Source organism: Felis catus, chromosome B4 (genome assembly GCF_018350175.1).
Source record: "Felis catus isolate Fca126 chromosome B4, F.catus_Fca126_mat1.0, whole genome shotgun sequence".
Lineage (NCBI taxonomy): Eukaryota > Metazoa > Chordata > Mammalia > Carnivora > Felidae > Felis > Felis catus.
This window is the reverse complement of record NC_058374.1, coordinates 99,477,918-99,492,365: the sequence shown is the minus strand read 5'-3', so window position 1 is coordinate 99,492,365 and position 14,448 is coordinate 99,477,918. Positions and strand designations below refer to the sequence as shown.

At 37.9% G+C, this 14,448-nt stretch overlaps 1 long non-coding RNA gene across 1 annotated transcript in view; it reads left to right on the top strand.

The window, feature by feature from the left end:
- Positions 1 to 10,327, top strand: part of LOC109501672 — a 137,693-nt gene extending 127,366 nt beyond the window's left edge. Inside the window, exon 4 of the long non-coding RNA XR_006600875.1 lies at positions 1,232 to 10,327. This is a non-coding gene — a long non-coding RNA (uncharacterized LOC109501672). The remainder of the gene's footprint in view (positions 1 to 1,231) is intronic.
- Positions 10,328 to 14,448: the final 4,121 nt, after the last annotated feature.

The following is a 14,448-nucleotide window of genomic DNA, read 5'->3' as shown; positions in this document are numbered from 1 at the left end:
CAAATTTGCGTGACCTGTGAGAGGCAATTGCGTGTACAGCTTAAAGTATGGGATTCTGCAAAATAAGATTGCAGTTAAATATGGCCCCACAAAAATATACTTCCTGATTACATGAACCAGGATTAGAAAAATGAACACCCCCCCCCCACATTCTAGAGTTATCAATGAGAAGCTATGGTGAATATTTTGTTTTTAAAACTCCTCCATCATGTGAATACATTTATCTTTAAAAATCTGGGAAAGGATAATAACACATCAAAACTCATGTGACAGTCAAATCCTCAGTTGTTTTGTAACCCAGAATATGAGCTTTTGAATGGGTTCTAAACTTACAAACAATACGATACCTTATCATCCTTATTGATACACTTGATAAAAGTGATATTAAATTTTCTTCTTTCGTTTATATATTTGGTCAGTATTTACTGACTTTCTGTGCGTGCTGGGATATGTGATAAGTGCTGACAGAGGTCAATGAATTGGCCATGCCACCTGCCCTTATGCTGCTCATTGTCTAGCGTGAGTCTCTATCCACCAGAATGGTAGAGTTCCTCTTGAAGAAGCAGTGCACTGAACTGAATAAATAGAATTATTCCTCATCCCTAATATGGAGATAATAGGAACTACCTTACAGGATTGTTGTGAAATTTAGAGGTGATAATACTTGTAAAGCGGTAGAACTGTAGTACATGTCATGCAATAGAAGCTCAATACTTTTTAGCTAGAAAATAAATATAGGAAATCATAGAACTCAATAGTTGTAGGGGACCTTACAGTTTATCTAGTAATCCAGCCTCCTCATATTAAGGTTGAGGAATCTGATACTCAATGAGGTCAAGTAGCTTACTCAGGGTTGCAACTTTATTGTTAGCAGGCAGAACAATGGAATCTGTGATCTCTTGATTTCTACTTCTGAAGTTTTCACTATAGTAGCTTCCAGAGAAGTTGTGGGTGGGGGAGAATAGCATGATTGTTCCAAGCACGTGGCAGATACTCAATAAATGAGGATTGCATCAATATTGAACAAAATCATTACCTCAAGGAAAAATTCTAACAGTGTAAGAGCTTTCTTTTGATGACACACGGCTGGGTGTTTTTATTCTAATTGAGCATAGTCTGATTTCTTAAAGATATCGTATTGGGTGGTGGTTTATGTATGGGGTGATTTGCTTGGGTTGGGTCCATGGAAAACACACACCATGAAACAACTCCACCATTGTTTATCCATCAGGTGAAGTCTCTTACCTACTTACCAGACATTGGCCATGAGACATGTTCACTCTGGCAGGAGTTTCCAAGATTACCAAAGGCATCCTCTTGGTTATGGAGATTTGAAAAGCTAAGAAAAGTCCTTTTTTCAACCCAACCTATTTAGTTCCGGAAAATATCAAGGAGGTATGAACAAGTGGCAAGTTCTCAATATCTGCCTGCAGACAACATCCAGAGAGAGGCTGAGCTATACCAGGTGAGCACATGAGCCTTTAGAGTCCTATGAACCACACAATGTTTAATCCACCATTTAGGGAACAAGGCGGCAATAACCTGCTGTGAGTCCAAAGAAGAAAATAAGTTTCCTTTCTGAAAAGGAATGAAGTGCTATTGGTTCTTGGCTCTCCTACCTTCAAAAGACCTTGAAGTACCCTGTGGTTTTTTTCTTGAGAGCAGCCTCAGTTACTACCTAAAAAAACTATGCACCTCTTTCAATGCCTCAGACACAGACTTGAAGGAAAGAGTGAAATCACCAGCTTAGCAGTCTGTGGAACTTAGATGAGCAATTTTCCAATGAAGGAAGATAAAAGAGAGAAGGAACAGGGAAAGCAGAGTGGAATTGGGGTCGATATTAATTTTATTTGGGTGAGGATTCATTTGATTAATGATACCAATCCTTGAAATTCAGGGACAAGCCTCTTAACTTTTCTTCTACAACTATAAACATAGTTGTTCTTTGCCATTTTGTGTGTGGTCACGGTATAGTACAGGGCAGTGATTCCTAGTGGGTAGTGGCAGGGGATGATTTGACCCCATCCCCTTCGCAGGGAGACATTAAGCAGTGTCTGGAGACATTTTTGGTCGTCACACCCAGGGTTTGGGCTGGGGTGGTAGTATTGGCATCTAGTGGGTGGAGGCCAAGGATGTTACTAAACATCCTACCATGCATACGAGGGCCTCCCACAACAGAAATGATCCCATCTAAAATGTCAATAGTGCCAAGATTGAGTAGCTCTGGTATAAGAGCTAAAATCTTAACCTATGAGTTCTGAGTTCGCTTCATAACTGGTGACCTTGTACACATTCTTTAATCTCTGTTCCACAATTCCCCTTCTGTAAAATGGGATAATAATAGTATTTTACTTATATAATTTTTATGATGATTAAATGAGTTAATATCTATAAAGTTCTCAGAACAGTGCCCGATGTGTAGTCATTACCGTGTTAAATTAGATATTATTTTTGTGCAAAATAGCACAAGATATATTTAAGAACTGTCAGGATAATGGAATCTTTGCGAAGTATGTTTTGTGGTGAATTTCACTAAAAACTACCTTAAAAAGTAATGGTCAACATAGGCTGATTAATTTGATAACCATAAGATCCTGGAATCTAAGTGATAATAAACCGTGTGACACTGTCATTTTTCTCTGCTAGTTTCCTCCAGCTGATTTAGTGCTATGATGTTGAAACGGAAAAGATGTCAGTGCACATTGTATATGCTTAGGTGGTGTTTGAGTGTACTTAGTAATTGCGTGTTCAAGATTCCTAAAAGTTCAAAGATTTGTGAATTCCCTAAGTGGCTGTAGAGCTGTAAGATGGGGGACAAGGAAAGTCTGATGAACGTACAGTTGAAAATCAACCATGCACGTGACAGGGCTCTTGGTGTCTGTAGGAAGTGGAGGCACTTGCCCTTTAAGAGAACAAAGAGAAAACTAAAAGGCCAGAGTCTGATGAAGTAGCTTGAAAACTAAAGGTGGTGATATTTGTGGGTGTAGTCGACACATTACCATATGATTTATTTTCCCCTTAATTGTAGAGCTGAAGATGCCAGAAAGGGAACATTTAAGTACATATGACAAATTGTAAGTGTTTAGCTGGGAAAAGAGGCCTGAACTGGATGAACTGACCTGTCTGAATACCGTGCCCAGTATTCTATTTAATTTCGTGGTTTTTGATTTGCATGAGGGTCTGAAAATATCTCTGTTAAGCTTGGTTAAGTGGTCCTTGACCTTGAGACCCTTATTTTATGCTCTAGATAATTTCAACAGCCAGGAGACCCACTCTGGCTTTTCCCTGCCCTAGATCCTTTCTCTCAGAATGAAAGTTTTAATTAAGAAGATGTTTCACATTATGAGCTGTAGGCAATTTTAAAGCCTCAGGAGATCACCTATGAAGTCACAGTTTCAGGACAGCCTGTGATAAGTGCCCATCTAATTTAAATATTTGTGAACATAGCAGAAGATATTTACCGTATTATTGAGATTCCCCCAAAACTTGGAAAAAAATGTGTCTTTATGTTTTATACTCACTTTTGAGCTAAAAGGGCTAAAGTTCACCGGCTTCTGGTATTAGTCAAAGGAAGGAGGCCAGCCACAGAGAACAAGTTAAGAGTAGTAATTGCCCTTTTTGAATACCTGGTATAAACACAGTCAGGCACTGTGCAAGGAACATATTCATAAAACTCTGCCCATTTTGTAGACAGTAAAACCAAGATTCAAAGAAATCAGGTTAACTTGCTCAAGATCACAGAGCTGGTGCCAAGGTTGGGGTTCAGGTCTGTCTCTCTTGAGTGACTTTTTTGCTTTATCCAGTTATCTCTTGAGCACTTAACACATGAAATATATCTGTCAGGCACTACTATCATCCTAGGAGTCTTTAAATGATGAGGGGATTTGAGATTGGCCATGTCTGGGGCTGGGAATCTGTCCCTTTGGAATTAACCTAAAACTTATGTCCTCTTCTGATATTTTAAAATAGGAGGATCCCAAATTTTGAGCCATTCTCATTACTGCCTTGTCACTCACCATAATGAAGATATTATCAGAGGAACACAAAAAATATCTTAGTCACAGAAAAACAATGTAGATTCTACCTCCATAATAGATTCAGAATCTATTTCTTCTCATCTCCTATCCTACCAGCCTTATTTATGTTTCCACCATATTATAAGGAGGATTGCAACAGCTTTTCCCAACTGGTTTTCCTGTTCCTCTTCTCACTCCCCTACTGACACTCTCCTCCCAGTAGCTGGAGTGATCCAGGTAAATCTGCTTGTGCCACTCTTTGCTCAACATCCTCCAATGGCGCCATCGTGTATTCAGAATAAAATCCAAACAACTTTGTCCCGCCTTCACATTCTATTGTTCACTCTTCCTACCTCCTCAGCTCTGTTCTGCCTCAGGCTCTTTGTACTTATCATGCTTTATAATGCCTGAAATATTCTTCCCACAGTTAGTCTTCTCTCACCAGTTCAAGTGTCAATATTGTGGAGATGGTTGGTCAGGGGGAAAGTCATCTCCACAATATTGACATTTGAAGTGAATGGTGAGAGAAGCCCAACCCTCACTTGCCTGTTGGGCATATAACTCTCCTTCATGACATCTTCTTTTGTGTTCTTTAGAGCATTTATCACCAACTCACATTGTTTCCTTTATATGTGCATTTATCATCTATCTCCACCTTCCAAGAAGTTTGCCCTCATTACTGCTGCATCTTCAGGGTCTAGAAACTGCCTGATTCATAATAAGCACTTAATAAATATTCATTAATATTGACAAGGATGCTGTGTTGGGAGTCATGGGAACTGTGTTTAATCCTGGCTCCTCTACTGGTTTATTATATAGTATGCTGGACAAGCCAAACTTCTTGGGTCTCTGTTTCTTCCTGTATAAATTGGATCAGATGACCCCTATGACCCCAATCTAGTCCTAAAATATTAATTCTGATAAAACCCTGACTCACTCTGCAGGTCATGAATAGAGTTCCCTGACTCTTCTTATTTTAGGCCCCAAAGGCATTAATATTTGATGAGTGAGAAATGCTACAAGCCTAGATCATCTTTAGTGATAAGGAGAGTTTGTTCAATGATGTTAATAATGAACTTTTTGGTACCTTGAAAGTGAGTGTTGTACATAGGAAAAGCGAATTCAAATTTAATTCTAATTCATAAAAATTAATATTCAATGTAATAGAGTTACAAATAAAAAAGTCCAGTCTAGGGGCACCTGGATGGCTTAGTTGGTTGAGCATCTGACTCAGCTCAGGACATGTTCTTGTGGTTTGTGAGTTCAAGCCCCACGTAGGGCTCTCTGGTGTCAGCACAGAGACCTCTTTGGATCTTCTGTTCCCTTCTCTCTCTGCCCGTCCCCTGCTTGTGCCTTCTCTCTTTCTCTCTAAAATAAATATTTTAAAACCCCAGTCCTGTTGGCTTTTAATTAATTCTGAAAATCTTAGTCTAGTCAATTTTAGCAACTACTTTGATGGAGTCAAATAATATTGAGTAACATTTGGTCCCATTAAAATTCAGACATTTAAATACCCTTAAATATTTTAAATTACATTCTATAGATTTGAACTCTTCTAAAAGATGTTAACTGGCTTTCAAAGATTTCTATGTACTTAAGTACTTCTTACAAATCTAAGAAGTACATTTATAAATATGGCAGTCTTGAATCTACCTAAAGGTTCTAATACTCTATGTAAACTCAGTACGATTTCAACTTAAATTCACAGATCTAAATTTCTCAGATGTATATTTTAAATTGGGATAAACAGGCTGACCTGTTATTCTAGTAGGATAAATTTTATTAAACATTGCCAAAAAATTTCCAAATATCACAGCTTTCTTCACAGAATAGTATTCTTTTGTTTTGATGCACAATGTTATACTTAATTTTAAACCCCCCTAAGACTAAAATATACTTACCAGCACTAAGGAAATAATTACATCATGCTCCTCCTTCCCCAATTTGAGATGTAGGTGTGCATATTTGTGTGAGTGTTAGTTTAAGCTAAATTCTAGGGATAATCAGCAGCACTGATCAGGTATTTACACTCAAGTGCTGTCAGTGGTTGGAAAGATACACACATGTGGTCAGAATGATCCAGTTCCACAGGCAGCCTCTGCAAAGCTTCAGCCATCTTTATCTCCAATCAACAGCAGACATTTTGTCTAATTCACATAATAGAATTATTTTGAAGTAGCTACTTTTTAGCATAATAGATGACAGAAATATGCTCTTATATGCGGAATTGGACTTATTAAAGGTATGTGGTTTGGCTAAAACATTTGGGACAGACTTTACCTTCCGTAAAGAGCATATGAATCTTACTAACCTTTTATCTTTATCTCTAAGTGGATCTGTGTGTGTGGTAGAATTTGGTTTGAGTCTTACCTTCTTAATAACATAGTGGTGAGGTTGTGGGTGAGTAGCTGATTGCTACTGTTATTTACCAAAAAGGACTAATGGTTGTTCCTAACCAGTTTGACTTAAGCCAGTTGGAAACATTTTTCCATGTAATTTTGCTATTAGCTTATAGTTGCATAATGAGAAGAGATTCTTTTTGGCAACCCTGATGGAAACTTATTACAGTTGCTATTTTGGTGAATTCATAACTTCAGGAGTGGTGGTGGTTTCATAGTCAGGATCTTTAATTTTGTACTTAGGGAAATCGATAATGTTCACATTGTTTGATTAGAAGTTGTACTTCCTTTGCTTTTAACTATGTAAATGCATTTTGCATGGATTTTTAAGACCTTTGAACGTGATGGAATCTTGTGCTTTATATTTTGCATTCACAGAATCACATGACTATCCTAATTTTGGATTAAATTTTAGCTCTCTCTCTCCCTCTCTCTTTCTCTCTTTTGGTAACTGTTCAAGTCAGAACACCCAAAAGTCGTTCTGATAATGGAAATTGGGAGAAAGCACTCACAAATTGGGTGGAAATCCTTAACAAAGCTGCCTCTGGAAATACTTTTATTCCAAGTGATGGAAGGTCAAAGGTGTGTTATTCTCCAGAGAAATGTTCAGAAGTGTAGATTCCCTTATAGGACCCCAGGCACATGCCCAAATGTCAACTGGACCAGCTATCTTCATTTGAAAAACAGGGAACATGTGGAAAGGAGGGGTAAGGAGAGGAATGTTGAGTAGGAAAATAGGGGAGAAAATTGCTTTCACTAGTATTTTTCTACTATCAAAATTCTAAACAAAATGTATGCAGCCAAGAATGGGGGAGGAGAGCTGTCAAATGTTAAGTCATTTCAAATTTTTTGCTATCAAGGATCCCTTTAAAAAAAAGTTTCTCTATTGATCCACATTTTGATAGATTTTTCTCTACTAAGCAAATGACATTTATTACATAATAACTTGTTTCCCCACTTTTATTAATTAAAGACCTGCATCTGATCATTAGAAATTCTGATTAGCATGTGCTAACTTGACTTGATCATGTCAGCTAAAGCAGAGAATTGGGATGCAGCTTGGGGATATTTTAGTTAACCTTATTACAAGAGTTCTCTCAAGATACCTAGTGTTTGAAAAGAAATACAGATTTCCAAGCTTCAGACCAAACACTCTGAAATCTAATCTCTTGGGGTGGGATGTAGGAATCTTCATTTTTAAGCACTATCCTCATTCATCAAATGGTTCAGATCTCATGTTTCTTGAACTGTATTTTGAGAAGCACTGCGCTGTAAATTTTGAAATATTGACAATAGCTCCCAGACCTCCCTCTAAACTGACTTTACAGATCTGGTGACCAGTCCAGGAACCTGTGGAAGGGTGGATAATTGCAAACTCAATTTAGATGTTCAGCCTTAGGCACTTCTTTGGTTGAAGCTCAAGAAGCTATGACTAAGCTGACCTTTTGTCATATCTCTTTTCCTCCCTGTTTATTTAAGTTACCATCTTAACTGGCCCTTGAAGTCAAAAGTGCTTTTGTTCTCTGCATGAATGGTTTGATTCACATCACACGAATATAGCTTCAAAGAAAGAAAAGTCTCTTACCTTCAGATAATTTCTCCCTCCCCCTGCAAATGCCACAAGCCAGCTAAATTGGGATTTTAAAGGTTTTCTGTTTTAAGTATTTCAGAGTCTTCAGATTACTGTTCTTTATTTCCTCCTTGGAAGAAATAAGACCAAAAGAAGTAACACCCACTTAGAGCATTTTTAACAAAGGTGATTTCTTCCACAGAATATTGTATTGAAGGTGGTGATTCACACAATGGAAGCTTAAAATGCACCGCTTCCTGGGGCCTCCTCCAGACTGTGTGATTCAGGAGGTGTGGGAGGGGGCCTGGGAACTTGTATTTTGATGCAATGATTAGGCAGGTCTCTGAATCAACACTTTAATGAATGAACCCCAACAGATCACTTGCCTAAGGTTGAATGACCAAGAAGTGACAAAATCTGACCAGGATGACTGTGTTTTCTTTATCATCTCATGCTGCTGGAAATCAAAAGGGCAGGAAAGAATCAAGGCAGTTTGAGCTACTTGTTGTTCTTTGTTGAACTAAAGATTCCTTTATTCACCTGTCCCCCTCGCCCCCCATTCAGTTCATGTTTCAGCTGCACTGAATTTCTCACGGTACCTGATCACACGTGTTGGTTTTTGTCTTCCTGCTTTTGTGCATGTTGTTCTTTCAGCCTAGAATTCTTGTGCCCAACTTTTTCTCCCTGCTGAATTCAGGACTCCATTAAAATATCACTTCCTTGTGAAGCCTTCCTAATACCTCAGGCTGAATAGGTCCTTCCCTTCTCTGTACCTACTTAGATTTTTGTACATGCTAGTATTAGGGTGCTGAGAGACTGGTGTATATTCCACTGCCTGTAATTTACTTAGTATCATTCCTCATAGGCAGTGTGATATGTACATGAGTAATTTAGTAATGAAGTCTACATCCTCAGGCCAGTTAGATGAATTATCCTATCAGGCACCACCTCAAGAAGTGGCAACAATCAGATTTGAATAATGGATACTTTCATTTTAAGAGCCTGATTCTTTGGGGAACACGGAGCAAAAATTACAAATACTAGCTTTCAATGAAATGCATTTTAAATAAAAATATAAATACATTAAATTTAATGCTGATACATATGCTCTATGGAGTTATATGCCCCCCCCCCCAAAAAAAACCTCACTGTGCAATTGATTTATCACCCATTTCATACAGTCTGAACAAAGGCGATTTTAAGAATAGCTGCTGAGAATGCATGATTCGCTCATTTGCAAATAGTGGTGTTCATTTCTCAACACTGTCAAGAAAATTCATCTAAAGAAATTATAAGCCCAAAGAGTCCTACATTGGCCATTCGTCATTAGAAGCATTCCCCACAATAAATAGGCATTACAGGTTGTTAAGCATCTCCAGGAACATTGCTCATTGAAATTTGTTGGAAAGATGATTGAACGCTACTTAAGTAGAACTTTACGTGCGATAAGTAGTACATTTGCAGACTGCCGAGAAAATTGATGAAAAGGATAATGTTCTGTTTTGGACTCTAAACAAAAGGCAATCAATTAGTAGGATGAGTTTGAATAATGTGAAAGAAACAGTGCCTAGAAACTCTCCTGAAAGATTGGACCTCAGGCTGAAATAACTGCTTTTGCATTAAAAAGATCTATAGCTTGGCATAAACACAGCACGGAAGGGTATTATTAACAGAATCCATTTCTGGACCTACATCATGACCCAGAGTTGATTCCCCATGAGCCCACTTTCTTTTCTGGGCCTTGCCTTTATTATGGGCTGCATTTCAACTTCCTTCTAAGCTCACGGCCACACTACACTCTCTGGTCAGCCCGTAAAGTGTCCTCCCCAGCAAATATTTTAAGTGATTTAAAGAGGGATCATTAATGAAGCTTAGAGAATGTTACTGATTTTCGGGACTAGCCCTCCAATGCTACAGTGTGGAGTTCAGTAAGACTCTGTGTTTTGTTGGTAATGGGGACGAGTGAATTTTGATGATGGTTCCTTTACATAGAGGTCACCAGTTCTTTTCCTGTAAAGGTCCAAGTAGTAAATATTTTAGTATTTGTGGGATATGTGGTGTCTGTCATAATGCAACTCTGCCTGAAACAGCCTGATAGCAGCCACAGACAACATGTAAACAAATGAGCACGAGTGTGTTCCAATAAAACTGTGTTTACAAAAATGGACAGCTGGGGCCTGCTCTACATCGAGGGACCAAAATCATGGCTGAACAAGTCCCAACACAGAACAGTGTTAGATCATGCATACATATTTATTTTATTGTATACATTTTTTAATTTGAGAGAGAGAGAAAGACGGAGAGAGCAAGTGGGGGGAGAGGGGTAAAGGGAGAGAGAGGATCCCAAGTAGGCTACACACGTAATGCAGAGCCTAATGCAGGGCTCAATCCCACGACTCTGGGATCATGACCTGAACTGCAATTAAGAGTCGGACGCTCACCTAACTGAGCCACCCAGGCACCTCCATGCACACATATTTATAAGAAATAACTAAACTGTTATCTCACAGATGATGATTTCTAATTTCATATTACTTGTATATTATCTTTGTATTATAAATTTTTAATGACCAGTATTAAACTTGAAGCTCCCTCATTTTTCCTCTTGTGCCTTCCTCTTTACCTTCTGTGTTTCTGTCAGTACTTCCTAACGTTTTTATTTGAATTATATTAGATTTATTCCCCTGGGAAATGGGACCTTTGGAATATGCCTATGAACTCTTGTGTAATCAATTGTTGCACCAAAGCCAAAATCAAGAGGATAGGCACATTTAATTTCTAACCATCTTAATGGATATCAGGTATTCGTACCAGTTAACTATTTATTTTTTTCCCCCTTTCTCTAAGCCTTGAGATTTTTATACAGGGGAAATCAGAAGGCTTAGAAAGGAAGTCAATTAAAAAACAAAACAACTAAATTCTACTCCTGAAACTAATATTATACTATATGCTAACTAACTAGAATTTAAATAAAAATTTGAAACAAAAAAAACAAAAACAAAAACAAAACAAAACAAAACAAAAAGACACTCTAAAACATATTGAACCTGAGGAGTGTCAGGTAGGAAAATGATAACCACTGGTTATATACATCGTAGTTCTCTTAATCGACTTCAGTGAACAGATTTACTCACTGCATTCCAGACACTTTCCATTCCTTCTGTGAAAGAGACTACCTGATTCTCACACCCCATAGAATGATTGGGCTAGCAAGCTACATTCTGGTACATTTCAATCATCTGATAAGCTTTTAAAAATCCTGTTTCCTAGGACCCACCAAAGACCACTTAAATCAGAATCTTTCAGGGGGGCACTCAGATGATTCCAATGTGCAACCAAGACAGAAGACCTGTTCTGGCTACTCAGAGTGTGGTCTATAGACAGCAGCAGCATCTCAGAATTTAGCAGCATAGACTCTGTCCCACCCCAGACCTACTGAAGCAGAATTTGCATTTTAACAAAATCCTAGGTGATCTGTCGGCACATTAAAGCCTAGAAGCCCTGCTCTGGCAGGTCCATACACTTTTGTCACCACCGGCTAATAGCATGCATACCAAGGGTGAGTTGTCTTTGTTCCTAAATCTGCTTATCCAGTTATAATTGTAATTATGTGAGCATCATATAACTACTGAATTACATTAGTTATATGATTAGTGCACAAAGATAAGTGTTGCCATGAAAGCAAAATGGAATATTTTGAAAAATGATAAAGGTGAGTATAAAATTGCCTATCAAATGAAGCTTGAGATAACCTGTAAAAATAGAAGGAAAAATTAATGAAATTCTAGATTGATTGTATAGTCATCTTGCTTCACAATTGCTGTGCCAGTTTAAAGAAACTAAAGGATACATTCTGGACCCTGAGTTTTGGATGTGGTTCATACAAGAAGGATTACTTAAAACCCTAATCATTGGCAGATCCATAGTCAAAGACCCTTCATGTACATTAACACAAGTACACAAATATTTTAAATTAAAATATGAAAGATTCAAAATACGTATGTTTTATGATGTTTCATCTTAATTGGTTTTTTGATTAATTCACTAACCATGTCTGGATCACACTGCATAAGAAAGCTTGTACTGTTATCACTCAACTGATGAATCAGCCAGCTTGCCTACTTCCTCTTTTCAAGGTCCAACTGGTCTTGCTCCATGAAAGTGGTTTCTGGACTTTTGAATTTCACTGATAAGGAAAATGACAGAAGTATTTTGGAGAACCCACATAGAGTTGCCACTACTTCTTCAACCAGTTAAGGAAGAAAATGCAACCCTATCATGCATTATCCATGATTTCAGGAAAGAAAGGACATTAAGAAGTTAGAAGGACACAATCTCAGGATGAAAGAGAAGTCCTCACATGGCATAAAATTAGCTTTATGGAAGTGAATTAATTTTTAAAAAAATTATCTCATTTTACTATGACATGTCAAAACCCACCAAAGCTGTGCTGACAGTCATTGCGAAACCTTCTCTAAGGTGCTAGGAAATGATAGAAGTATGGGATCCTTGAAGTTTACTCTTTACCAGGACCCTACCCTGATGCACCCTCCTGACATAGTTAAGCATGTGCTCCTTTGTGCCATGGTTACCTCTGTTGGCACTTACTTCACTCTATTGTAACTCTTAGTTATCTGTTTACCTTCACCCCTGGATTGTTAACTGGGTCATTCATCCTCATTATGTATTTCTTATGCATAACACAGTACCTGAGACACAGTGGTGAGGCAACGCGTGTTTGCTGGATGAATGAATGCAGTAGGCCTGCCTCATACACATTTATGTCAAAGAGAAGTGGAACTCACCACAAGATATACACTATTCTGGCCCTCGGAGATTCTTGTTGAATATTTTTGCCAAATTGTCAATAATATGGTAATATAGGTCAGAAATTAAGTACTGTAGAGTTGGCCATAGTTGGTTGTGTTTTTTTTAAAATTTTTTTTTTCCAACGTTTTTATTTATTTTTGGGACAGAGAGAGACAGAGCATGAACGGGGGAGGGGCAGAGAGAGAGGGAGACACAGAATCGGAAACAGGCTCCAGGCTCTGAGCCATCAGCCCAGAGCCTGATGCAGGGCTCGAACTCACGGACCGCGAGATCGTGACCTGGCTGAAGTCGGACGCTTAACCGACTGCGCCACCCAGGCGCCCCTGATTGTGTTTTTTGATTACTTCTCCATTATGAATCCATTTGCTGTAGTATATTTAATTAATATTGATTTTCAGACTGAGGAAATTTCAGGATAAAAGAAAATACTGTTTTATTACATTGTGTTTTCATTAAGTAGTAACTTTTGTAGCAAAGCTCTGTTATTTCTTATTAATAGGACAAAAAATTATTATATTGGTACAAGTCAATCTAAGAGATAAAAAATTAAAAATGTACATAAGGTCTTCCTTTTGCAGAATGAGTGGAGGAAGTAAGAGTTGTAAAGAAATGGAAGTATTCTTTTCTTTTGAAAATAAGATATAAAAGGAATAATTAATATCACAAGTTTGTTCTTCAAAAAATAACTCCCTCCTGTATTTGAAGTTATGTAGTTATCTTTTGTCTTTTCGTTAAACATCAATAACTAAATGCCAATAAGGCATGTTCATTATAATCAATCACAATGCCTTTATCTGGATGTTCTGTTTATAAATTTGAACTTCAGACACCACATATATGAGATTTTTTTTCTGAAAAGGATGACACTCAGGATTGATACTCCCATTACTTTTATGTTCGTCTTCATGCGATCCAATAAGAATGCAATTTGAGTTATTTTTTAACATTCTTATTATACTGATAATACTATTAACCTGTTAGCTAACATTCTATCCTTCTTATGTGATAATTACTCTTCTGGCTTGTGACTCCAATGTGAAAACTAAAATATTTTTCTTCTGCTGGGATGCTGTCTAGCCACGTTCTTTGTTTTGATTCCCTTTGTGACCATTGGAATAGAATGGCTGCTAAATGAGGGGTGGGCTGTGGCTGTGAAGTGGAAGAAACCCACTGGTGCTTGTGGGGATGGACACCAGGACTGTCCTATTTAGCACTATGCTTCGACCCTTCCAGCTGATTCCTCAATTAGATCATGAGTATGGCTGCTGCTTTGAACCGTTGGGAACTTCCAACATGAAGACAGCTGGTAATGGACTTCTTGGGATCTAAATATTTTCCCTTTTATTTGAGATTGGGAAGTATATTGACTCAATACTTGGTTTTAAATAAGAGTTATCTTTCTTTAGGTTAGAAAAACAATTCTGAACCTGCAAGGCTAGATTTCTTGCTCTCTCTCTTCATACATAGAATATGAGGGATAAATGGACATATTCTTTCTGCTGTCATGATGGAAATGTGATTTGGTGAATCAAGCTGCCATGGTGTGTGGGATAAGCTGAATCAGGAACAGGTTGTTTTACAACATTAGTGAAGACAGAGATATCCACCATGTAGAGAAGTCTGTCTGGACCAT